The following is a 25,197-nucleotide window of genomic DNA, read 5'->3' as shown; positions in this document are numbered from 1 at the left end:
CATGCCAATGTGGCACTAGAAAAGCAATTAAATAATACATTATCTATACTCCCTTCTGCTGCCTGTTTGTTCTCTTGATCAAAAGAACAAGTTTCTTCCTAAATACTATAAATTATTTAGTAGGTGAGACGTGGCAACTAAAGCAAGTGAATTGTTTGACCTGTTTATATTTTAATAAATGTTTCTGTAACTAATGTGTCAATTTTTATTTTGTAATTTGTTCCCCAGTGTGTTTCTTTCTCTTCTGCTATATTCCTTAAGTGAAATCGCATTACTAGATACTCAGAGCAGACCTGATCTCAAATCTGTTTCAGAGTATCTGCAAAAAAGAAGCTGGTACTATACCTGAAAGTAATCATATTTAATAAACACATGGGGATAGGGATGACTGAGAAGTTATACACAGAAACTCTACAAGCCTTCAGCAAACTTCTCTGGTCCTCATGCATGGGGGCTACTGCTTGAGTCCTGCCTCTCTCAATACCAATACCCAACTGTGACAATGAACGTTCCTGCCCTTTGCTACCAGATGCCCCATCCCACCATTTTTATTGGATTGTGTTCAAGTGTTCTCCTTCCATTTTTACTTTCTGACAGGGTTTGATGGATCTCTAATCTAATGGACCCCGCAAACTCTGAATGTAATGCTCCTTGAGCTGCCTGTTCCCCTAATCCAAAGGCAGTGGCACACAAACCACTTACCCCGGTCCAATGGGCATTCCTGGATCCAACCCCTCAAATAATAAAGGTTGGCTTCATCGGCGTTGTTAGAACTGGGATTTCTGGTCGGCTAAGGCTTGCGCCAAAGACAGGCAGAAACCACCACTCTAGTCAGGGCAAGGGAGTTACACGCCAAAGATAACCCCTGCTCACCCCCTTGGTAGCTTGGCACGAGCAGACCGGCTTATCCCGGAGGCAATGTGTAAAGCATTTCCACAACACACACAGCAGCAACACACTAGGTACACCACAAAAAGGAACTCCACAGAAGGTTATATAAAAATAACTTTTGTATTCACAAAACACATTAGATCATAATCACACAGATACACGGTGTCAACTAGCACTGGGAAGTATTTACAGGGGATTATATACACCTGGCAGGGCCACGTGGGCCACTGTCAGAATCAGCACTTAGTAGAAATAGCACTTCTAGAACATAGAATAATTGTAGCGCAAAATAACAATTGTAGAACACAACCAGTAACCACTGGTAAAAGGTAGGTACACACTACGCATTACTAATCACCATAGGCATAGATCACGCAGGGACACATAACCTTATTAGTATAAACTATACTAGGCAAAACAACCTCCTAAGCATGAAAACACATCTAGAGGTATCACAGGCATAACGCATTGCACATTACGCATAAATCATATTAGGCCTAACCAGTATAAATACAGTAGGCAATCACCTTGCGCCACATTTAGAGCACATAAATCACATTTAGGACCTTGCGCCCTAACCATAAACCAGCCCCCCTGGCCAACTTGCCATCTCAAGAAGGGGCTCAAATGCCCTGTGTCCAGAATGTCAGGGCGCGCTGCCAATGCAGCACCAGTCAAACCTAAACGTTGCAGCTGCCCACTACTTGCTGGGCAGCTGAGAGCAATGAACTGGGGCCTAAACGCTACAGCTGGCACTAAGTGCTGCGCAGCTGTGTAAGACCTGGCACCTCTGTGCCCCTTCTGTCCCTCTCAGGACTCTCAAATCAAAACTGCGCCACTGTTGCAGCTGCCTGCGCTCTCGCACGGCAGCTGAGATCACCCAAAGACGCGGGCACCACTGTGGCCCTAGACTACTGGTGCCTTAAATCAATATGGCATGGGGGAGCCGCTTAGGCTCTGAAAATAATGTGTTCCCAGGGACCATCTAGGCTCTGAAAATAACGTGTCCCCAGGAGCCATCTAGGCTCTGAAAATAATGGGGGCTTCGTTGGAGCCCTCAGGCTCTAGACAATAATGGGGTGGGGGAGCACCTAGGCTCCTGAAGAAAACATGCCCCCTGTCATTGGGCCCTCGGGGGCAAGAACACAGGCCCATCAGGCCCTCGGGACCCCTTGGGGCCCTCTAAATAAATGTGGCCATCGTTGGAGCCCTCAGGCTCAGAGAAGGACTAGTAGAATGTTGGGGCGGCCCACTGCCATCCGGGGCCGCCCTAAATGCCCTCTGCCACTGTGCAAACTGTTGGAGCGGCCCGCTGCCAGACGGGGCCGCTCAAGACTTGGGGGCCTTGCACTGTGGCCACCAACAATCACCAGCTGCCCCCCTGTGCCGTAGTCGGCACAAACAGAAAAAAAACCATGGGGGCAGGTGCGGCCAGCACGAGCCCTTCGGGCCCTCTACAAGAATTAGAGGCCCTGCGGTGGAGCGCCCGCAGCGGCGGGTCGTCTCCGCAAGATAGCAAAAAGGAGACACCCTCGAGCCCTCTCTTACCGGCTCATTCTGCGGCTTCTCTACGGCGGTCTCTGGCTTCACCTGGTCGGTGCAGGAACTCCGGCCGGGAGGGAGCTTGTACGGCTCTCACGTTCCACATGCGGCGGGGGCAGGCACCAACAATGTGCCTCGTGCCCCCGCCGCCATCGCTACCTCAAATGCGGCACCCTGCGGGCTTCTCTTGCGGCGGAGGCATGCGTGGGACTACCTTCTAGAAACAGGAAGTCCCGCCCACCTTAAGGCGTCTTGCTGCCTGACTTCCGCCCTGCCCGGGACTCGGGCCGCCACGGTGATGTTCTTTGGTTAAAAAACGAGGGGTAGGCTCCCTCGAGTGCAAAAATTACGGTAGGAGTGGGGTGGGCACCCGCGCTAGACCCTAATAAGCAGGGTAGGCACCCGCAGTTGTTTTCACCTTGAAACGAAGCTGCAGGGTGGGCACCTGCTTAAGGACCTCAAACAAATCACTAAAATAGGCGGCCATGCGGTAGGCTACAAAGAGAGATGCGTGGGGCAATCAGAGAGGCTCTCTGCAAGAAAAATACAGTGCTACCTTAGCAGAGTATAGCCACAGCGCTCCTAAGGGATAAATTGAAGATGCTCATCGGGATAACAGCCCAGCACTCCTCCAAGTGCTATAATCCAAGTCCAGGGACAAAGAGAGGGCCCATACAGCTCCTAGCCAGGGGAAGTCTTCCAGCATCCAGGGCATCCAGGGGCTGGGCAGGGCCCATGGAGGCAAGCCTTCCCCTGGGCCCCAGCAGCAGCACGCCCCTGGTAGATTCAAGTATCAGGACAAGAACACTTTCATGGGGTCACAGCCCCTCTTTTATACACCATTTCCTTTGTTTCTCAAGGTGCAGGCAAGGGGCGAACCAGACGCAACTGATTCATGAGCACTTTGTTTAGCTCAGCCCCTCTGCCTATTCACAGGATGGGTCAGGGACATCAGACACACCACAGGGGGTGGAGCCAACATTGTGGAGGGAAGGCCCAGCCCTATTCAGGTCCCAGGTGTACTCCTCCCTCCCATCAACATGCAGATCTCTCCATTCACTACCAGGGCAGACCCATCCTGACTCCTGGAGCCGGGCACACCAGTCAGCTCCAGCCAATCACAAGCCAGACAGTCAATTCACATTCACTGCACAGACATGCCAACTTCTAGAAGTGACTCAGAAAAGGGGGTGGTGATGAACAGAGTGCCCGAATTAAGCAGACCACTCTTACCCAGTCCAAAGATCAGGGCTTGATCCATCACCGTTTTTAAGCTCACTGCACCATCCCAGCTCAGAACTTGGCTATATGCAAATTAGTCTGTTCCTGTCCCAGTGCATGATGGGAACAGGGCAAACCAAACTACCAAGCCAATTCTTGTACTGGGAAGGAAACAAGCTTCCGGGGACCGGTTTCTGCCATTTCAGGCGTCGTCGGCCCGGCTTGCTTGAATCCTGATGGTGCAATGAGCAAGGGTCTCACATCTGAGTATACCCTTCCACGCTTATGGTGGACAAAATGATTCAGAAAAGGGGGTGGTGATGAACAGAGTGCCCGAATTAAGCAGACCACTCTTACCCAGTCCAAAGATCAGGGCTTGATCCATCACCGTTTTTTAGCTCACTGCACCATCCCAGCTCAGAACTTGGCTATATGCAAATTAGTCTGTTCCTGTCCCAGTGCATGATGGGAACAGGGCAAACCAAACTACCAAGCCAATTCTTGTACTGGGAAGGAAACAAGCTTCCGGGGACCGGTTTCTGCCATTTCAGGCGTCGTCGGCCCGGCTTGCTTGAATCCTGATGGTGCAATGAGCAAGGGTCTCACATCTGAGTATACCCTTCCACGCTTATGGTGGACAAAATGATTCAGAAAAGGGGGTGGTGATGAACAGAGTGCCCGAATTAAGCAGACCACTCTTACCCAGTCCAAAGATCAGGGCTTGATCCATCACCGTTTTTTAGCTCACTGCACCATCCCAGCTCAGAACTTGGCTATATGCAAATTAGTCTGTTCCTGTCCCAGTGCATGATGGGAACAGGGCAAACCAAACTACCAAGCCAATTCTTGTACTGGGAAGGAAACAAGCTTCCGGGGACCGGTTTCTGCCATTTCAGGCGTCGTCGGCCCGGCTTGCTTGAATCCTGATGGTGCAATGAGCAAGGGTCTCACATCTGAGTATACCCTTCCACGCTTATGGTGGACAAAATGATTCAGAAAAGGGGGTGGTGATGAACAGAGTGCCTGAATTAAGCAGACCACTCCTTTTCCCACCACCCCCTTTTCTGAATCGTTTTTGGCCACTATAGGTGTGGCAGGGTATACTCAGACATGAGTCCCTTTCTCACTGCTCCATCAGGATTCAAGCAAGCCGGGCCGAAGAGGCTGAAATGCCAGAAACCGGTCCCCGGTAGCTTGTCTCCTTTCTGGTGAAGAATTGGCTTGGTAGTTTGGTCTGCCCTGTTCCCATGATGCACTGGGCCAGGGACAGACTAATTTGCATATAGCCAGGTTCTGAGCTGGGATGGGGCAGTGAGATAAATAACGGTGATGGATCAAGCCCTGATCTTTGGACTGGGTAAGAGTGGTCTGCTTAATTCAGACACTCTGTTCATCACCACCCCCTTTTCTGAATAACTTCTAGAAGTGGCACATCCACACTGAACACAATAAATCTGCGCACATCAACGCGCAGCATTTAATCACATGAGTTCGCACATACCAAACTCGACCCTGCACTCCCCACACATCAGGAACTACAATGGTCACACATATTCCCCTATGGGAGGGCAGGGCACTCACCACACATACACAGAGAGGGCACACACTTTACCCTGGACCACAGGGAAAAAGTGCGCAGAGGCCTAAAATCACCAACACCAGGTTACAGAAACAGGCTAGGCAAATGCAAAAAGTTTCGGGGTGAACCTGCCAAAAGGGCCAAGTCCAACAGGCGTGTTACCTGCCCCTCTGGTGTTCGGCACTGGCATTCGAGCAGTGAAGGGGCAGGTAATAGGCTGCAATTGAGGAGAGGCATTGTTTTCCTCTTCATCATGGCGCCAACATGCCGATGAGGCCAATCTTTATTATTTGAGGGGTTGGATCCACTAGGAACGTGAAACATGTCGACCTAATGTACTCACCATCACTAGCACTTACACTAACTGACAAGAGAACAGCAAGAAAATACTCACTCCTCTGCAATATTTTTAAAGAGGCCTTCCTTGTCTACTGTTTTTAATCTTACCACTCGGACCCTTGAATAAATCTCTGTTTCGGGGTACAGAGGGGGTAATTTTAACTAACTCACTTAGTTTTCCTACCCACACATCCTCGCTCAGAACTGCGGCGTCACTCCTAAAAAGATCTCCAACAAAGAGCCCTCTTGCGGGTCCCGTGGGGACAGCAGCGCCACTCCCACGAGGAGCAAATGCCCAATGAAGAAGCATGACACCCGCATCGGTGTGTGAGGGCACTCTTTCCAAAAGGAGAAATTCCCCCCCCTTCATCAAAATCCAACCTTTACTGTGAGTGTTTTTCACTCACAAGTGTCTTTAAGCTACCAAATAGGTTTGCTTCTTTTTCTATTAGGAACAGTTACCCTGTAGTGATTACTATGTTATCCTTTGGAGCACGGGTACTGGACCTATCTTTTCCTAAAGCTCCTTCTCCCCCCTCTTCAGTATTTTGTCATATATGGCAGTGTCAATGAGTTGCCACCCTGAACAGAATTTTATGGTTCGGGCAGCTCTTCCCACGAGTCACGCTTCCTGGCATCTTCCTCTCATCTTGGTGAGAACCTCACTATCAGTTGTCTAAATGCTTGTAAAATGCTGATAAAATGCTTATTCACTGGCTAACAGTGGGCTTTTGCAAAAATATAGCATCTGAGGTGGGAAGAAAAGAAAAATATCTTGTGCAAAGCAACTGCATAAATGTGTCAATTGGCCTCTTAGCCTTTAACATATAAAGTTGACGTGCAAAATTGCATTAATACTTAGGTTAACTTGATTCATCATAACACGTTAACTCAAATTTTTGCTTATGATGATAACATTGTACAAATTATGCATTAAATGTGCATGTTATCCTACATTGTCACTTTACCATTAAATGCATTTAATTTACAAAATTAGAAATTTCACTCTACAACCATCATTTTGTTTAAATGTTAAATGCGATGGGAAGTTGAATGATGTCCACAGACATTACAAAGACAGCCCACTCTGTGATTTCCAGGGACTCTCAAGCTTGGATATATCATATTCTTTTTGCCAAAGTAGCTCCTCTAGTAGTTATCTTTTGTGTGGATCTTGCACCCGCTACCAAATCATCATAAGGTAGAACAAGCCGTACTCTGCCAAACAACTTCAGCCTTTTTCTGTAAGCTCTAAAATGGACCATGGACATATTGATTAGGATTTTTTATGAGATCATCCTTATGTGTTGGGCAGTGGGGTGCTGACTTATTGTTAAGAAATGGACATAAACGAGAGGGACCCACTGCAGCACTCAAAGTGAATTCCCATCATGCAAATTCGAATGGACCTGGTTTTAGAGTCTTAGTGACCTTGGGGCTAAGACCAATTCATTTGCTCTAGAATAGAAAAAAGCCTCATGTTCTGATGACACCCTGCTAGCCTGCCCTGCTGCCCTTCCCTGTATGGATGGAGACCACCAGATGGCTCACAGAATCCAGAGAGGTATGCCAAGACTCCCTGTCGACTTCTCACCAGACACAAGATGTGGGCTGCCTACGCACTAACTCTACAAGTATAAGTGTGTTGAGTGGTGACTCCTCTAGGGAGCACAATCCCCTCTAAGAACATCTCCTTTGGTCACTTTTGTAGCAACACCTAGCATGCCCTGTTTCAAATACACACCAGAATTACTCTGGTGTAGCGAGAGCCTGGGCCCATTACCAGGTTTTATGGTACAGGTGCTGAAAGAAGTGTCCTTAAGTCGCATGTGGGTCCCCTGACTCTGCTGGTCTGTGCAAAGATTCAACACCTGTATGACTTCCTTACTAGTTGAATCCAAAGCTTGAAGAACATTCTGTATAGTCCCATTCTCCCTTCTTATGGGTTCATATCTGAATTCTGCCCAATCATTTGCTCTTACTGCTTGAAAAACATAATTCAATGGGAAGGCATTTTTGTTATATAATACATGGGAGCATGCAATTCCTGTATAAAAGCCCATCTCGAATTTCCATATTACAGTTGATTTGTGCTGTCCCTAGTCATCTGTAATAAGAAAATTGCATAGCTACCCCACTTTATTCAATTATTACATTAGTTGTGATGTCATTATGCCTGCTGCCACAGTCAGCAGCTAAGATGAAAGAGAGGTCACTTTGCATAAATATAAATAAAGTTTAAACAGAAAAAGTAGAATGTTCCTATTTTCCTTTTTCAGTCTTATTTTCTAAAATTAAAAGTTACGATCCGAACACTTAAGGCAGTGTTTTTCTTTTTCTTTCCACATTATAGGTTATTAAAAGGCAAGATTGAATCTCTGTATTGTTTGTACACATTCTGAGATAACTACATTTTTATTCTGACTTACATTATACTGATTCTGGCATCTTTTTGCAACAAACTACTATCTGGTGGTTTTTGGTGTCTTTAAATATAAAACATAAAAAGCATTTTGTTTCCTTCCAGCGTTCAGATTCTTAAGAATTACCTTCCCACAATATTGCCAAGAACAACATTGATCAAGGTACTTCCTATCAAAAAATAATGCTGAGCATTAGGGGAACAATACATTTCTACAATATACATTAAAGGCACTCAGGGTTGACTATTTGTATTAAATAATAGTGTAGTAAAATGAAGAAGGTGCAATCCAGGTAGTTTTCCATGTAGGTTTATTTAGGTAAGAAGTTACACAGGGGAGAGCCCCGCCTGGAGCAGCCTCACTGCTGCTCAGCCCATCTCCAACTCACACACATACACAAACATTCAATTCACCAGCATTCTCTCATACATACACTCAGGCTGAGCAGCAGCAGTATAACAAAGAGTTTAGTCCCGGGCTGTTTCGTACGATACCTAAAAGCAGTCATATTCTTCTCAAGCTGTATACACTTAATGAGGCCATATGTCTGTCTACCACTATGAAGAAATCGATTCCAGGAGTTTGCTATTATTAAAAACAATTTACTGACACATTACATTCCTTAACCCTTAATCATTTGCGTCTTACAGCTGTCGCCTATAAACTATATATGCTTTGTCTGCAAAAACCGAACTTCTAGTGATTTCTAATTGTAAGAATAACTAGGTTTGTTTGGTAGCAGGAGGAAGTGCAAGAATTGTTCGCCAATAATAACAAAGCAAATAATCATAGTGATCATTCAATTTGCCTCAAGTGGTGACACGTCCACATAAAACTGGTGTGTTCAGCTCTGCTGAGAAGACTTTCACCATTGGTCTCCTGGGAGGGCCCCACAATTGCCATATTCAACTTCACCAAGGTAAACGTTTTCCGAATAACCCTTGAGCTCATAAACAGCCAGAGGTAGTTTCTATCTAAAATTTGTCAGTATTGTTCCAAAATGATTTGCAGATTACTGGGTATACCGAGGTACCACAGGGGGTTAGACATGTTCAGTACAGTTTAATAATGAAAAAAATGTATTCAGATATTCACACCTAACTTGAAAAATAAAATAATGGTAATTTCTGCAACTATCTGAAAACGTGTGATATCTCCATGCCCTGATAAATAGGCATCCATACCATTTATATGTATAAACGGATTAAAGAGCCCTTTACCTTTTTTGTGCTCCTGTTGCAGTGTTGCTCTTGCATTTCACCGTTCTGCTAATTTCTACTTGTAAATAAATAAGTAAGTCCATAGGCTTTAGGATCATGAGAGTTGTTCTTGTAGTAAGTAATCCTTGTATTTTGTTTCAGTGCAACCTTTACTGTGTGTTTACTTTGTTTGAAGCACAGTCGATGCTACAAGCCAACATCGCCTATTTAAGCCCCATAGATGCTAAACCTTGGCTTAAAAAATATTCTAATCACATTCAACAAATCAGCATCAAAGACTATCAGATGGGTACCTTGGCTTCAAATGTCATTTATCTTTTTCTGTTTTCCTTTAGTATTATGGGCTTTGTGCTTTTTTATTTCACGGTTTATTTGTTACAATAAAGTTGCCGGTTTGATTACCTGTAGAATGGAAATGTATGTCAATAAAATAGAAAAACAATACTTTATGCACCAAGAACAAGATATATTTTTTGCTTAGAAACAATCCTAGGTTTTCTGCAGTACCTCTTTTGATTTGATCTCAATACAGGAAGTAGGGAGTCAAAACTGCAATGTTTGTGATGTTATGAATTAAATCTATTTTGGCGAGTTGGAAAAGCATTTCGGCCTTGCAAAATGGGTTTACCGACACATATCGACCGGCAAGTAGGAAGGATTATGAAAGGGACGCTCACATCCAATTGAGATTTCATGTGGCATGTATCAAGGGTCTGCGACCAGAACTGCAATCACAAACTCTTGATCAGTTACTGACACCTCAAAGGAGATGGTAACCGATTCCCAAAGAGGACGGTGTTCCCTTGTTGGCACCCTCAGTGACAAGTGTTAAGGGTGGTCCAGGGGAGCACTGCTTGTTCTTCCTAACGATTTGCCAATGGGAAATGTTTTAAAACAGCACCAGCTCCTTTACAGATTATGGACTGCTTTGAGAAAAAAAAAGATCTTCATCAGTGGTCTAATTTTCCGTGCAGGCTGTGGTCCCTGTGTTTGTAGGAAGTCAAGGGAAAATCCCTGGAAACTCTCTATTCTGTTGTATAAGTTTTACCCTTCACACTCATACATACCCAAGAGGTATGGGACGTACACAGGATCGATTTCCACACTAAAATGAACGTTCACAGACTTTTTATTCTTTAAAAAATTAATACAATAAAAACACAGATTTATACACAAATCAATAAAGTTTCTGAAGAAATGTCATTACATAAAATACAATGTGGATTCAATAAAATCCAGAATGTCACAATTTGCAATTTCTAAAGAAAAACAATAATAGTGTTACAGTACATCAAATTCGAGTTCAACACATTACATTTTATCTCAACAAAAAATTATAGAAAAAATAGTAAAAACCCCAACTAATAGTGGCCTACACGTTATCTCGCCACTCCTTTTCAGATATGCAAAAGGCCTCCTTACGTTCTTTCTCTGGGCTACTAACAGTATCATAGATGTATGGATATCTGTTGTTCCCTGGGCTAAATTTGGATTTTAATTACAGAACTGCGTCGACGCGTTTCGGTGGCATAATTTTGGATATTTGAACACCTTCTTCAGGACTTTCCAACTCTCTGGGGTCACCGGCTTCACAAATTATCAGGGACACCCTTTAAAATACATAGAAAAAAGTGTCATTGCTAATATACGAGTAGACTAATATTATTTCCACTCTACAAATTGCTCCTTTACATTCTACAGCATCTATAGTATCTCACATCTTTAGCGGGGAATGACACATTACTTTTCTCCCCTGTATTTAGTTCCTGTATTTAGCCACTATCTTACAATATGTAGTGTGGCCACAGCATTAAAGGATTCCTTATAATACTTTTCCATTATCACACAAATACAGATAGCAGAGTACATCATTTATTGCAGGATTCATTAGATTTAAACATTTGACCATTCCGTTTAAATATTTAACCATTCTGAACTTCCTCTTACACAGTATACTCAGTTTATGTTAAACGTGCCCTCCGTCTCATTATAGTGTAGAAAGCGTGGATTACGGATCTACAAGGCAGGGACCAAACTTTCTCATGCATACATCTCACCTCACCATCTGACCGTGTTTTTACTTGCCTTGCTTTTAATATGCAAGGTAGGGTGTGGTACATCCACTGGCTCTGGTTCTCACACTATCCTTCAGGGTATATTCCGGTCCTTTCGTGTCTCTCAACTAAGGGTAAAACACAAGAGGTTGTTCTATCTGAACCCTCTTAATACACCGTTATTAAAAGCATATTACTGTGGTTTTTTTTACCTTCATAAGGTCTAAAAGTTGTCCTTTTATTTGGATCCTTTCTTTTAACCGGGGTATTCTAGCTCGATAACTGGAACACAATAATGGTGTCTCCCAACAATCTAAATAAACCAGGAAAACCCCACAAATATTACCCTCTCTATTGTAGCTCATCTTTTGACTGTTTAATGCATAGCATATATTGCTACCATTCACTTCAGTATATAGTTAGGTACACCTTACCTTGCAATTGATAAATTTTTACTTGAACGAGGCATACAGTGCTTCCTCAGGGACTAGATGTGTCCTAAGAGTTTAAAATTAAGATTTAGTTTTTAGGACTCCTTCTTAAATTTTGTTGAACGTCTTATAGGTACTAGTTGCTTAAATATAACGACCCCCCTCTTCAGCCCTTTAAATATATATGATGATGTTCTCCTGGCATGATATCTATTTGAACCCCTAGACGGGATTCCGCATTTTAGCTGCTTTTTGTCCATTGGGTAGAGCTGGTTACTTCACCTACCACTGGTTGAACTTGTTACTTTACCTACCACTGGACCCTTGCTCGAATATAATATTGGGTTTTAAAGGGGGTACACCTCCACTCGTGTTTTACGTCGCTAATACTTATTCCTTCTAGCATATCCCCACATATATCTGCCGGGTTCCCGTCTTACCTTTTACTTTCTCTGGTAGCGCTTCTGCCTCGCTCCTTTCCTCCTTCGTTTAGTGTCCTATTCGCGTGCCTTATATGTGTGTGTTAATTATTTTCAAGGGTCTACAGCTGTTACCCCTTCCTAACGTGGAGAGCGCGCATGCGCACAGGTGACCTTTTCTATATGCAAACGTGACCGCCATTTTGACGTGGTGTTTTAAGGACTGATTACACTAAGAGACACACCACTCGGTCACAAATTTTGACTCCCTGTGTTTGTAGCCAATCACAATGCAAATAATGAACTTCCCAATTGATATTCATTAGACTGGTTATTTTGGGACCCATTAGAAGTGGAGATTTTACAATTCACCTTATAAGAACAGAGGTCACATTGAAAAATTAAAGACTGGTCGCAAAAAGTTGTCATACAATTTACAATAATTTCCTGTGAGCAGTCTTTTAGTACAACTGTCCCAAAATGGCCATACTTCTTGAAACAGCAAGTACAGCTATTGTAATTCATTTGGTTTGATTAACCATGGAGTTTAGCAATCTCAGACTCCATGAGCAAGTTTGAATCAACTGTACACTACATTCAGCAAAGAAAAATAATGTGGCTTGGAATTTTGGGTCCTAAATATGTCTCAAAACAAGATGCCTCTAACTGCCAATGTTGCTCTGACGATTTGTTAGCTGTTTCCTGAGGACTTTGTCAATTACCTCACCACGTTTTGGAATATAAAAACACTCATAAACAATGATTACCAGTTCAGCAAGTATATTTTTTTCTTTTTATGGGTATCCGTAAAGACTGGTGGGGTGATTTTTAGGTCTCTCCTAAGACAGTGCATGCTCTGTTGCTTGAAAGACATTCTGTTACATACAGGGAGCTTAGAGCCCACCATTGCTTACCATTTGCGGCCTCATTGCTGGCTCTTGTCTGGTCAGTGCATGCATGCTTCACTTTCTGTTTGTGTTTCGCCATCCCTGGAGCATGGACTTCTTCCTTTTTTGGGAGTGTGCTTCTGCTGTTTCTGTGTTTTTTCTGTCTCTTCCTTTTTTCCCCCTCTACTTCAAGTACGAAAGTGTATGAGTTTGTTAGGTTGTCTTGCACCGGGTTTTGCTCAGTGCTATTCCTTTTACTGCGTGCTTTCCATGTTTTTTAGCCATTTACTTTTTATTTTCTCCGTTACTTTTTAGTGCAATATAATATCAGCAGGCCACAGGTTCCTAGCACTGCTTTTAACAGTGATTTTAAATGACCATTAATGGTTTTGTGATAAACCTGTTCTGATACATGATTCATGAATTATATGATGTCTTGGGCATGAACAAAATGTTTTATGCAAAAAACAGGGTGTGTATTAAATTGGTTCTTGTTTGCATGATTATGGGTTGGATAGAACATTCTGGTATGACAAAAACATTAAACTTGAATGTACTTTCTTGCTTTTTGATTTGTGGGCCTCTCCTTTTGTGCTTCATCCCATAGCTTATTGTCTACATTGTAACAAGTATTACCCTACCTTATCATACTATACAATAACTAGTCATACGATATATGATGCTTTACAATGACAACCTATATTATATCATACACAGCCATACCATACTATACGACAGTCCATACCATTCAATATCGTACCATACATTGCCAGGCCATAGCATACCATATCATACTACTCTATACAATGAAAAGCTACACCATACTATGTTATGACAGGCCATAACATACAAAGTAAACACATGAAAGTGCATGAGGATTCCTCATCCAATCCAATTGATCCTATAGGATCAGGATATATTTCCTTGTGATCCTAAACAGGGCTTTCTTTTAGGATCTTTTTCTTAAATAACTTGTTAGGGGCCAAAGTTGTCCTTTTACTGTTGGCTATCGCATTTACATGTGTTTACTTTGATGACTGCAGAGGGTTGTGCATTGGTGTATCACCATCTTTCCCTTTTTGTTGTGTAGGCCATACCATACCACCCACACCATGACAGGCCCTACCACACAGTACTATTCAATGATAGGCAAACTATACCATACCATACCAGACCATACAATTACAGGTCATACTGTACTAATCAATAGCAGGCTGTAATATGCCAACTATACTATACATTGACAGACCTTACCATATTATACAATAACTGGCCACACTGCTTCATGCCATATTATGCAAAGACAAGCCATACAATGCCATACCATACTATACAATGCCAATCCATATCATACCATACCATCCTCAAAAATGACAATCCATACTATGCCATTCTGCACTATGCAATGATAAGCCATACCACAACATACAATGCAATACTATACTATGACAGGCCATATTTATTTTTATTTTTATTTATGAGATTTTTATTGCGCAAACAAATACCCTAAGGTGTCTCGGCGCATGTGTGGGCTAGCAGGACCACAGCAATAGAGTTCACTGATTAAACAGCCATGTCTTTAAGAGCCTCCGGAAGCTCATCAAGTTGGGGGCATTTTTGATACTTAGTGGTAGAAGGTTCCAGAGTTTTGGTGTGGCAACCAGAAAACGTCTGTCTCCCCAAGTTGCCGTTCTTGTACAAGGTACTGATAGAAGGCAGATGTTAGCAGATCTCAGCAGCCTCTTGGGAGTGTACAGCTGAAATGCCTCAGTCAGAAACTTGGGTCCAACGCCATGCACTGCCTTGTAGGCAATGCAGAGGGCCTTGAACTTAATACGGCTCTCTACTCTGAGCCAATGAAGCTGGCGAATGGCAAGAGTAGTAGGCTGGCGGCGAGGAATGTCTAAGAGAATTCTAGCAGCCGCGTTCTGTATAGACTGTAGCTTAGACAGCACACGTTTCTGGGTGTTAAGAAAAAGGGCGTTTCCGTAATCGGTTTTGGAAAATACCAAGGTGGTGACTAAGGTCTTCCCAGCTGAGATGGGGAGGTAAGGCAGCAATTTCTTAATTTTCTTTAAAATAAAGAAAGCGGAGGAGACAACCTTGTTGACATGAAGGTTGAATGTCAGCTTGCTGTCGAAAATGACTCCCAAGTTCCTCGCCTTTTCCACTGGGACAGGTGGAGGGCCCAGCTGGTAGGGCCACCAAATGGAAGACCATTCTGGGGAGGGATTGCCAAAGGTTATAACCTCGGTTTTATCCGAGTTGAGCCTTAGGCAATTGGAGGACATCCACATACTAACAGCAAGCATAGCCTCCTGGAAATTGGCTGCCACCGCTGTGCCGTTCTTATGGATCTCCAGCACCAGCTGGGTGTCATCTGCATAAGATGTTAATCGCACCCCATGGGCCTTTATTACCCTCGCTAAGTCCGCTACGTAGATGTTGAATAACGTGGGACTTCGCGAGGAGCCCTGTGGTACTCCACATGGTAATGCAGAGACGGGAGAGTAGAAATTACCCAGCTTGACTGTCTGGGTACGGTCGGCCAGGAAAGATGAAATAAGGTCTTTAGCCGATCCGTTTATCCCCATAGCTGTGACACGGTCGACCAAGATGGCATGGTCGACCGTGTCAAAAGCTGCGGACAGGTCCAAAAGAATCAGGATGGCCACACCTCCCTGGTCCATAATGGCTCTGATTTCATCTGAAGCTTTTATTAGAGCGGTCTCCGTTCCATGTCCTTTTCTAAAGCCAAACTGCGTTTTGTCTAAAAGTTGGTAAGTGTTGACGAACCCCGAGAGTTGTTCATTCATCAGGGCTTCGCAGATTTTGGCAGGAAAGGGGAGACAAGCAATGGGTCTATAACTGAGCAGAGGGATCCAGGGAGGGCTTCTTCAGAAGAGGCTTAATCACTGCCTTCTTCCACAGGGCTGGGTAACAGCCGGTTTGAAAGGCAGTGTTGCAGATTTCCATGAGTGGGTGAGAGATCACCTCACTTAAATTAGCCATCACTGAGGGAGGACACGGATCCAGAGGGGATCCAGACTTAATGATGGAAATGAGTCTGCTAATTTGATCTTCTGTGGTGGCGACAAATGAGGAGAGGGGAGCGTGGTTAGTATGGAGTATTTCCTTACTACTAACAGTGGATCTGGTCCCTGCCTCCCCGCCAAAGGATGCGTAGATATCTGCCACTTTAGTGATAAAAAAGGTGGACAGCGCATTGCAGAAAGGCTGGGAAGGTTCAACTCCAAGACCCGATAGAGGAGTAGATAGAGAGGTGACCACAGAGAACAGTTCTCTAGCCGAATTCCTGGCGTTATCTATTTGGTGGTGAAAAAGATCATTTTCCGGCCAGTGATAGCCTTTTTATATATGGTTAAGGCATCTTTATAAGATTGCTTAGCTATGGGGCAATAGGATTTCCTCCAGCGTCTTTCTAGATTCCTACAATGTTGTCTATGAAGTCTAAGTTCTTCTGTGTACCACGCCGCCGATGGCGATCTTCTGTTAGGTCGGATAGGCTTTTCCGGGGCTACCTGATCAGCAGCATTTCTGATCCAATCTTGGAAGTCGGAAGCCGAGGGGTTGGATCCTATGGTAGGGGAGGATAGTGTCAAGATATCTGCCATCTGAGGGATGTCAGCATTCTTCCAGGCACGGCTTCCTGCCCTACTGGATGGTCTAGAAAAGGGAGGATTGACTAATCGAGTGTTAATACCAAAGATAATGGCCCTGTGATCAGTCCAGGTGAGGGGTAGAATGTCTAGTATGGTAATTAAAGTATTGTTGGTGAACACACCATCTAGTGTGTGTCCCGCCTGGTGAGTAATTCCCTTTACCAATTGATGAAGTCCCAAGGCTAGGAAATCAGCAGTGAGTTGGAAGGTATCATGGTTTCCCTGTTCTTCCAAAGGGAAATTAAAATCTCCCAATATTGTGTAGTCAGTGGAGCCTATAGTATAGTCATTTAGCTCAGAAAGGGAACCAAGAAAGTGATTCCGGGGTCCAGGAGGACGGTATAGCAGGATACCTTTGAAGGTTTGTTTACAGTTAATCTTAATTGCAAAGGTTGCCGCTTCACATTTAGTGGATAGAATGGGGTCAAGCGTAGTGTGGTACTGATTTTTGTAAATTATAGCAAGTCCTCCCCCTCTTCCTGTTTGTCTGTCATGTCTCACAACGCTATAGCCATCAGGAGTAGCCTGACAAAAATCTGGTCCCGAGCCCGCATCTCCCCACGTTTCGGTGCCATAATATACAATGACAGGCCATACCATTTACAATGACAGACCACACCATACAATACTATACAATGATAGGCTATGCCATAATGTACAAGGAATGGCAATATCATGCCATACATACTACAATTTACAATGACTGGCCATCCCTTTCCATGCCATACAATGGCAGACAACACCATACCGTACCATACTATACAATGACAGGTAACACCACACCCTTCCATACATTGACAGCCCATTGCATACCATACACCACAATGAGAGGCCATACCATACCAATACATACTGTTCAATGACAGCCCATACCATAACATTCTAGACTATGAAGGGCCATATCATGCCATACCATACCAGTTTATACAATGACATGACATACCATACCATACCACACTGTACAATGACAGGCCATACCATGCCATACCAAACCATGCCATGGCATACAATAGCATAGCATACCACAGCAGCCCATACCATATTATACAATGACAGACCATACCATAGACAGATCTTACCATACTATACAATCACTGGCCACACCACATCACACCACACCATACCACACTGTACACTGACAGGCCATTTCATACCTTTACATTGCATACCATAGCATACCATAATGTACCAGGAGCAGCTATAGCATTTCATACTATTGCATGACTAACTATACTCAACAATGAAACGCCATACCATATCATACTAAACAATGACACACCAAACCATACTATACAATGAGAAGACATGCCATACCATAGTATACATGACTGGCCATAAAATAACATACCATACCATTCTATACAATGATGGGTCATAGAAAACCATACAATTAGAGGCCATACCATACTATACAATGACAGCTAATACCACCCCATCCCATTTTTTTCCTCCAGTTTTATATAGTGCAAATGTGGCCCACAGGTATTGGAGTGCTTTTCATGAGTATCAGTTACACTACACAAGGACAAATTAATTTTTTGTTGCATAGTAAGATCAAGTGATTTTCCCAGAGACACAGGATGCTGAGCATCGGAAAGATTTGTACCTGGTTCCCCAGTTCCAAAGTCTGCAGTTCTGGCTGTTGTCATACCATCCCTACACAAATAACCATGGACTCTATCCACAGTAGGGAACTATAGGCTGTGGGGCCTCAAGGGTGAGCAGGCCTCCAATCACAACATTTTAAACACAACTGAGTCACCCGAGAAACTACTTAAATCAATGCTGTACCTCACATCAGCCTATCTCTGGACATACACAAAAATGTGATGGGATGTCCTCACGCACCACCAGATGTCATGCTTCATCATAGGCACTTTTATCCCAAACTGCCCTTTATAATTGAACAAAATATCACTTGGTATTAAAAACCAACATGGAGAAAAGGGGAACTAATAACCCATCCCACACCCACCGTCAACATGTTTCAGCATGATGGGCCAAGTTATTCCGTGGCAGTCTTCAGGATGGAAACACAAGATCCCCATGTGGCAAATACCCCAGAACACTCCACTATCAGTGTAGAGCTGACCTTTGACAACCCTCTCAAATCTTAGGCCCCTTTGTATAGTTTATAGTTTGATATAGGCTGTCCCTTAAGGGTAGGTGAGCAAAGAACAAACAGCAGCATTCGCATGCCATGTATAAGTGGCCTTACCATACAGTGACAGGCTCTACCATACATTCCTTACCACACCATAATATAATTCAATTACACTCAAACCATATCATATACCAGACCATATCATACTATACAATGACAATCCATAACATTCCATACTTTACAATGATCAGGCCATACTATACAAGGCAATACCATGGCATACCGTACTATAAAATGATACATCGTACCATACCATACTATACACTGAAAGGCCATACCATACTGTACTGTATAATGACAAGCATACCATACAATGACATACCATACCGTACCATACTGTTAGACCTGGCATTTCTTGACAGGATTACCCCTGACTTTTTGCCTCTACCTCCTCTATTTTTTATGCTGTGATGGATTTCGTTTGACTGGCTTAGATGCTTTGGGCACATTGCAACTGCTGATCAGTGTCAAAGTGCAAGTGCTCCCTGTGTAAAGTGTAATGGTAATTGGTTGTCCGTGATTGGTATGGTTACCTTACTAATAAAGGTACTACTGAAGTGCACAATGTGTGCCAGGGCTAGTAATGCACATGCTACTAGTGGGCTTGGAGCACTTACTGTGCCACCTCCACATGTAGCCCTAAAGAGAGAACTCAGGCCTGCCACTGCAGTGCCTGCGCGTTGTTTGTTAAACTGCCATGTTGTCCTGACGCGTGCACCCACTTGCCAGGCCTTACTCTTTCTATGCACATCATACACCTCTATGGTAGATCCAGGGTACCCCCCTGGGCAGGGTGCAGTGTATGTGAAAGGTAGGACATATACTAAGGTGTGTACAATGTCCTAACAGTGAAATACTCCCCATTTTGTTTTTCACTGTTGAAAGGCCATCTTGCCCATAGGACAGAATGGGGAAGGCTGTGTAATATGTTTCCAGCCTGTCTTCCAAAAGGCTTAAGATGGAGAGGTGAAGTTTAGTGTGCCTGAACTCACAATTTAATAACACATCTTTTTGTGAAGGTGGTTTTTGCATTGTGTATCTAGAAACCTCACTTTTAGAAATGTCTGGGTTTTTGTGCTCCAACATTTCTGTGTGTCTCTGCCTGGTTGTGGATTGACTTTCCGGATTTGAAAGCAATAGGATCTGGGGAATGTCTTTACCCAGGGGAGAAGGTGAGACAGCAACAGGCTGACCTGCATCTGGAGTCTAGGGGGGAGGAGTACCCCTGGCGGCGAAGAGGCCTGGGTTGCTGCCATAAAACAATGGCTCCATCTCCTGCTGAGTGATTAAGGATCCAGAACCCCACTATCAAAGGAAGAAGGTGTCACTGGCAGGGAGACACCCAGAACTGGTTTGGACAGGGGCCACTGCCCCCCTGAACACAAAGACTACAAAGACATTTAGGGGTAAAACTATGAGAGCTGAAACCCTTGGACTTTGGAATGGAATGGAACTGATCAAGACTGTGAAGGATTAAACCTACTTTGTGGTCAAGAGGAACCTCTGCCAAGGAAGAAACAGCTGAATAGACTGAAGGAAAGGACTGATCTTTGCTGTGTGTTCTGGGGCTGGCCTGCAGTTTGCTGCTTTAACCAAGGAGAGGCTAAAGGGACTTTGCTCTGTGCTGTGTCCCCCTGCTTGAAAGGACTTTGCTGTGCTGTGTCCTGAAGTAACGTAACCCCTAGGGCCCGAGGGGAGCTGGCTCCCTGTTGTGGAAACTCAGGAAAACAAAACTTTCCAGAAGTGTCTCAGCGACGATGTGTGCGTGTGCTTTTTGCTGCCTGAGCCCTTCGTGAGGATTGTCCTGTGATCGTGCATACCCGGAGTCCAAGTGAGTTTCAGCGGCACTGTGTACGTGTGCTTTGTGCAGCCTGAGACCTTCGTGAGGATTGCCCTGTGATTATGTGCACCCGGAACTCAAGTGAGTCTCAGCGACACGGTGTGCATGTGCTTCTTACAGCCTGAGACCTTCGTGAGGATTGCCCTGTGACCGCGCACACCCAAAGCTCAAGTGAGTGTAAGCGACGCTGTGTTCGTGTGCCCTGTTGCAGGCTAAGATCTTCGTTATCGCCATCTGCCCAGACCGGCATCCCCATGGGAGCTGTGCCGCCAGCCCAAGCCCGCCGTTGCCAGAAGCAGGACCTCGAACCAACCCTGTCGGGGAAGGGCCGAGTTCTACCGCCCGGAATCAACCAAGTCGCATCGGTGGCCCAAGTCGTGCGAAGAGGAGAGGAGAGCGAGGTCGCAGCCCCAAGGTAACGTGTGTCGCTGCCTGGGGCGGGGTACGGGCTCGGAGAGAGACGCTCTCGGCCTCTCCCATTCTTGCAGCGCAAGCCACTGCTCAAGCTCATCCATCATCCCCTTTGGTATTGCTTTGTTTGCCCTAAGTTGGCAGGGTATGCTCAGACGTTGGTCCCTTGCTCACTTTGCCACTGGATTCAAGATAGCCTGGCTGATGAGGGTTATGAACCCGAAACCAGTCCCACGATGCTTGTTTCCGGTTCAGGGAAGACATGGCTTGGCAGCTCGGGCTGGACTGTTCCCATGAGGCACAGGGTCAGACTGATTTGCATATAGCCATGTCTGAACTGGGGTGGTGAAGTGAGCTGAAGAATGATGATGGATTAAACCCAGACAGTTGATGGGGGTGAGTGTTTGATTTGCTCAAACGCCCCATCCATCATCCCCTTTGGAAACGCTTTGTTCGCCCTAAGTTGGCTGGGTATGCCCAGACGTGGGTCCCTTGCTCACTTTGCCACTGGATTCAAGATAGCTTGGCTGATGAGGGTTATGAATCCTAAACCGGTACCAGGATGCTTGTTTCCGGTCCAGGGAAGACATGGCTTGGCAGATCGGGCTGGACTGTTCCCATGAGGCACAAGGTCAGACTGATTTGCATATGGCCATGTCTGAACTGGGGTGGCGAAGTTAGCTAAAGAATGATGATGGATTAAACCCAGATCAGTTGACTAGGGGTGAGTGTTTGATTTGCTCAAATGCTACGTCCATCATCCCCTTTGGTATCGCTTTGTTCGCCCTAAGTTGGCAGGGTATGCCCAGACGTGGGTTCCTTGCTCACTTTGCCACTGGATTCAAGATAGCCTGGCTGATGAGGGTTATGAACCCGAAACCGATCCCAGGATGCTTGTTTCCGGTCCAAGAAAGACATGGCTTGGCAGTTCGGGCTGGACCGTTCACATGAGGCACTGGGTCAGACTGATTTGCATATGGCCATGTCTGAACTGGGGTGGTGAAGTGAGCTAAAGAGTGATAATGGATTAAACACAGATCAGTTGACTGGGGGTGAGTGTTTGATTTGCTCAAACGCTACGTCCATCATCCCTTTTGGCATCGCTTTGTTCGCCCTAAATTGGAAGGGTATGCCCAGACGTGGGTCCCTTGCTCACTTTACCACTGGATTCAAGATAGCCTGGTTGATGAGGGTTATGAACCCGAAACCGGTCCCAGAATGCTTGTTTCCGGTCCAGGGAAGACATGGCTTGGCAGTTCAGGCTGGACTGTTCCCATGAGGCACAGGGTCATACTGATTTGCATATGGCCATGTTCGAACTGGGGTGGTGAAGTGAGCTAAAGAATGATGATGGATTAAACCCAGATCAGTTGACTGGGGGTGAGTGTTTGATTTGCTTAAACGCTCTGTCTATCATCCCCTTTGGTATCGCCAAGCTCGTATTGCGGCCCATACTTGCCAAGGAATGGCAGTACCGGGGCCAGAGTGTGGAGCTGCACTTTGGTTTACACCATACCCATGTTGGGGGCATATGTTGGCGGAAGCTGACTGCGAGTCACTATGAGTGGCAGAGAGACCATCTCAAGGACCGTGATCGGTGCCGAAGTACCTTGCGCATTGCATTTATTCTGCATTACAAACTGCTTGATTGTTGACTTGCGCATTGCATTGTGTTTGCATAACGAACTGCCTGATTGTTGCATTACGCATTGTATTTGTTTGCATAACAAACTACCTGATTGTTGCATTATGCTTTGCATTATTGTTGCATAACAAACTGCCTGATTGTTGCATTATGCATTGCATTATTTTTGCATAACAACCAACCTGATTGTTGCATTACGCATTGCATTATTTTGGCATTATGAACTGCTGGATTGTTGCGTAACGAACTGCATTATTTTTACATTGCAAAGTGCCTGATTCCTGCATTACGAACAGTATAGCATTGCATTAGGACTGCATTGGATCATCTAGAATTGCTCATTAATACCGCCAGAACCTACAATGGCTGGTTGGCCTAATAACCGTCCAGGAGGAATATTTCAAATACGCATTGTTGGATTTTTATTGCGTGTGCTCATCGTACATCTTTTTATAGAAACATATACGTGTTTTTCTATAAAACTCGCATGGAGTCCTTTTGTGGTGTCATCATTGGGTCACTGAGAGCGTGGTTGCAAATACTTTACAATTCTGCCTTGGAGATAAGCCTCGCTGCTCATGCCAAGCTACCGAGGGGGTGTGCAGGGGCTATCTCAGAAGGTGTCTTTCCCTGACTTAGAAGCGAGGGTTCCGACTTGGCCTAAGGTACCTACCTCAGCCAACTAGACAATCCCGGTTCTAACACATACTATTCATTGACAAGCCATACTTTACAATTACAGGCTGTACTGTATCATACTCTACCGTACCATTATATACAATATTATACAATTATATTGTATTATTAGTATATATTTTATATTATATATTATACATTATAATCTAATAGTCCTTTCATACATAAGTTGTACAGTTGGCAAAGCTCAATAGATTGTGCATGTTTTCCTCATGCCAAGCCAACCTAGTGTGCAAAGCTTAGGATCTGATTGACAAAGATGTTGCTGTGACCTACCCATTGCCAGTTCTGCTGGCTTACTCTACAGTTCCAGGAGTAAGACAAGAGTAAATCTTGGGCACTTCTGTTTACTTCTGGTATTCAGAAGTAGGCCAGGAGTACTCTTACTTTAGCAACATCTTTGTGAATTGGGAGCTCAGTGGGTAGGTGAATACTGATTACGGGCCAGTGGAATAAAATGTTTCCTGATTACCTTTATCCACTTCAAAACGTGAGTCACTTCTGCTTTCACCAAAGCTGTCAGACTAAAACCACCATAGGGAACACATTCGAGACATGGTGCTCTTCCTAACACTGCATCTGCCTGCAAAACCCTTGAATTCAACCTGTACTTAGCAAGGCGAAAATCTGTGTCTCCTTCAATTGGAGGACAGATGTTAGCCGAATGGTCATCAACTCAGAAGACTATGCAAGGCGCATAGTTTTCTGTTTGTTTTCCAGAATGTGCTTGTTAACACCTTCGCTGCGGCGGCTATTCCGCCGCAGCGCTAAGGGGGTGGGGGGGCTGCGCGGGGCCCCCATGCTGATGACGGAACCGCTCCGTCATCAGCCGCGGTGGCGCTGTGCTCATGACGGAGAGGTTCCGTCATGGCCCTGCCTGCTCAATAGAACGCGCCGCGCAGGCGCGAAATCAGCGCAGGCGCGTCTGGCGAGCCATGACGGAACCGCTCCGTCATCAGCACAGCGCCACCGCGGCTGATGACGGAGCGATTCCATCATCAGCACGGAAAAGGTTAATTCATTCTAGTGTTATTTTATTTTAAAGAAACATGTAATATTATACTGTTTTCTTACGTTTTGTCTATGCATGTCACTTTAACCCGCCCTTCAAAAATGTTTTTTTTATTTATTGCGTGATTAAAAAAAAATCGTTTCAACACGGTTAAGTGACTGACACACTTGGCAACTATGCATCAAGGATGTCCCCCTGCCCTCACTTTACAACGGCGCAAGCAGCTGCATCAAGTGGAATATTGGACAGGCAGAGTTTGCTATCCAAGGAAGGCTTTGGAATGCGCCAGCCATACTGAGCGGTATTAAATGGTCCTGATGCTGAGGTCTGCATCGGTGTGGGCTGCTGCGCTGGGCCGCCATCTGGCCTCCCTCTCACAGATGCTCAGCTCCATTTGCCTCATGATCTCTGTCCCTCAGAACCGTCCTTGGAGAGACAGGGCAGGTGAGGGCGCAGATCAGGATTGCGAAAAGCTGACAGTTTGGAAGATGGCTCAGTGGCTCGTCTCCCTAATGGGGCGGAACGCTGTTTGGCACCCGCCCTGGGAACCCTTTTAAAAAGCGGCACTAACCCCATCACGGCGTGGTCCGCTGTCGATTCCTCCAGCCCTGAATGACTGCGGAACATGAAATGGGGCCCTTGTTCCACCACAAGCTGTGAGGGGAGGGAAACCACCTGGAAGTGTTGTCTGCCGAGCGGGGTTTGATGCACAGGAGACGAGACAGACTCTGGCGTGTTCA

Source organism: Lissotriton helveticus, chromosome 5_1 (genome assembly GCF_964261635.1).
Source record: "Lissotriton helveticus chromosome 5_1, aLisHel1.1, whole genome shotgun sequence".
Classification (NCBI taxonomy): domain Eukaryota; kingdom Metazoa; phylum Chordata; class Amphibia; order Caudata; family Salamandridae; genus Lissotriton; species Lissotriton helveticus.
Note: the sequence above shows the minus strand (reverse complement) of the source record.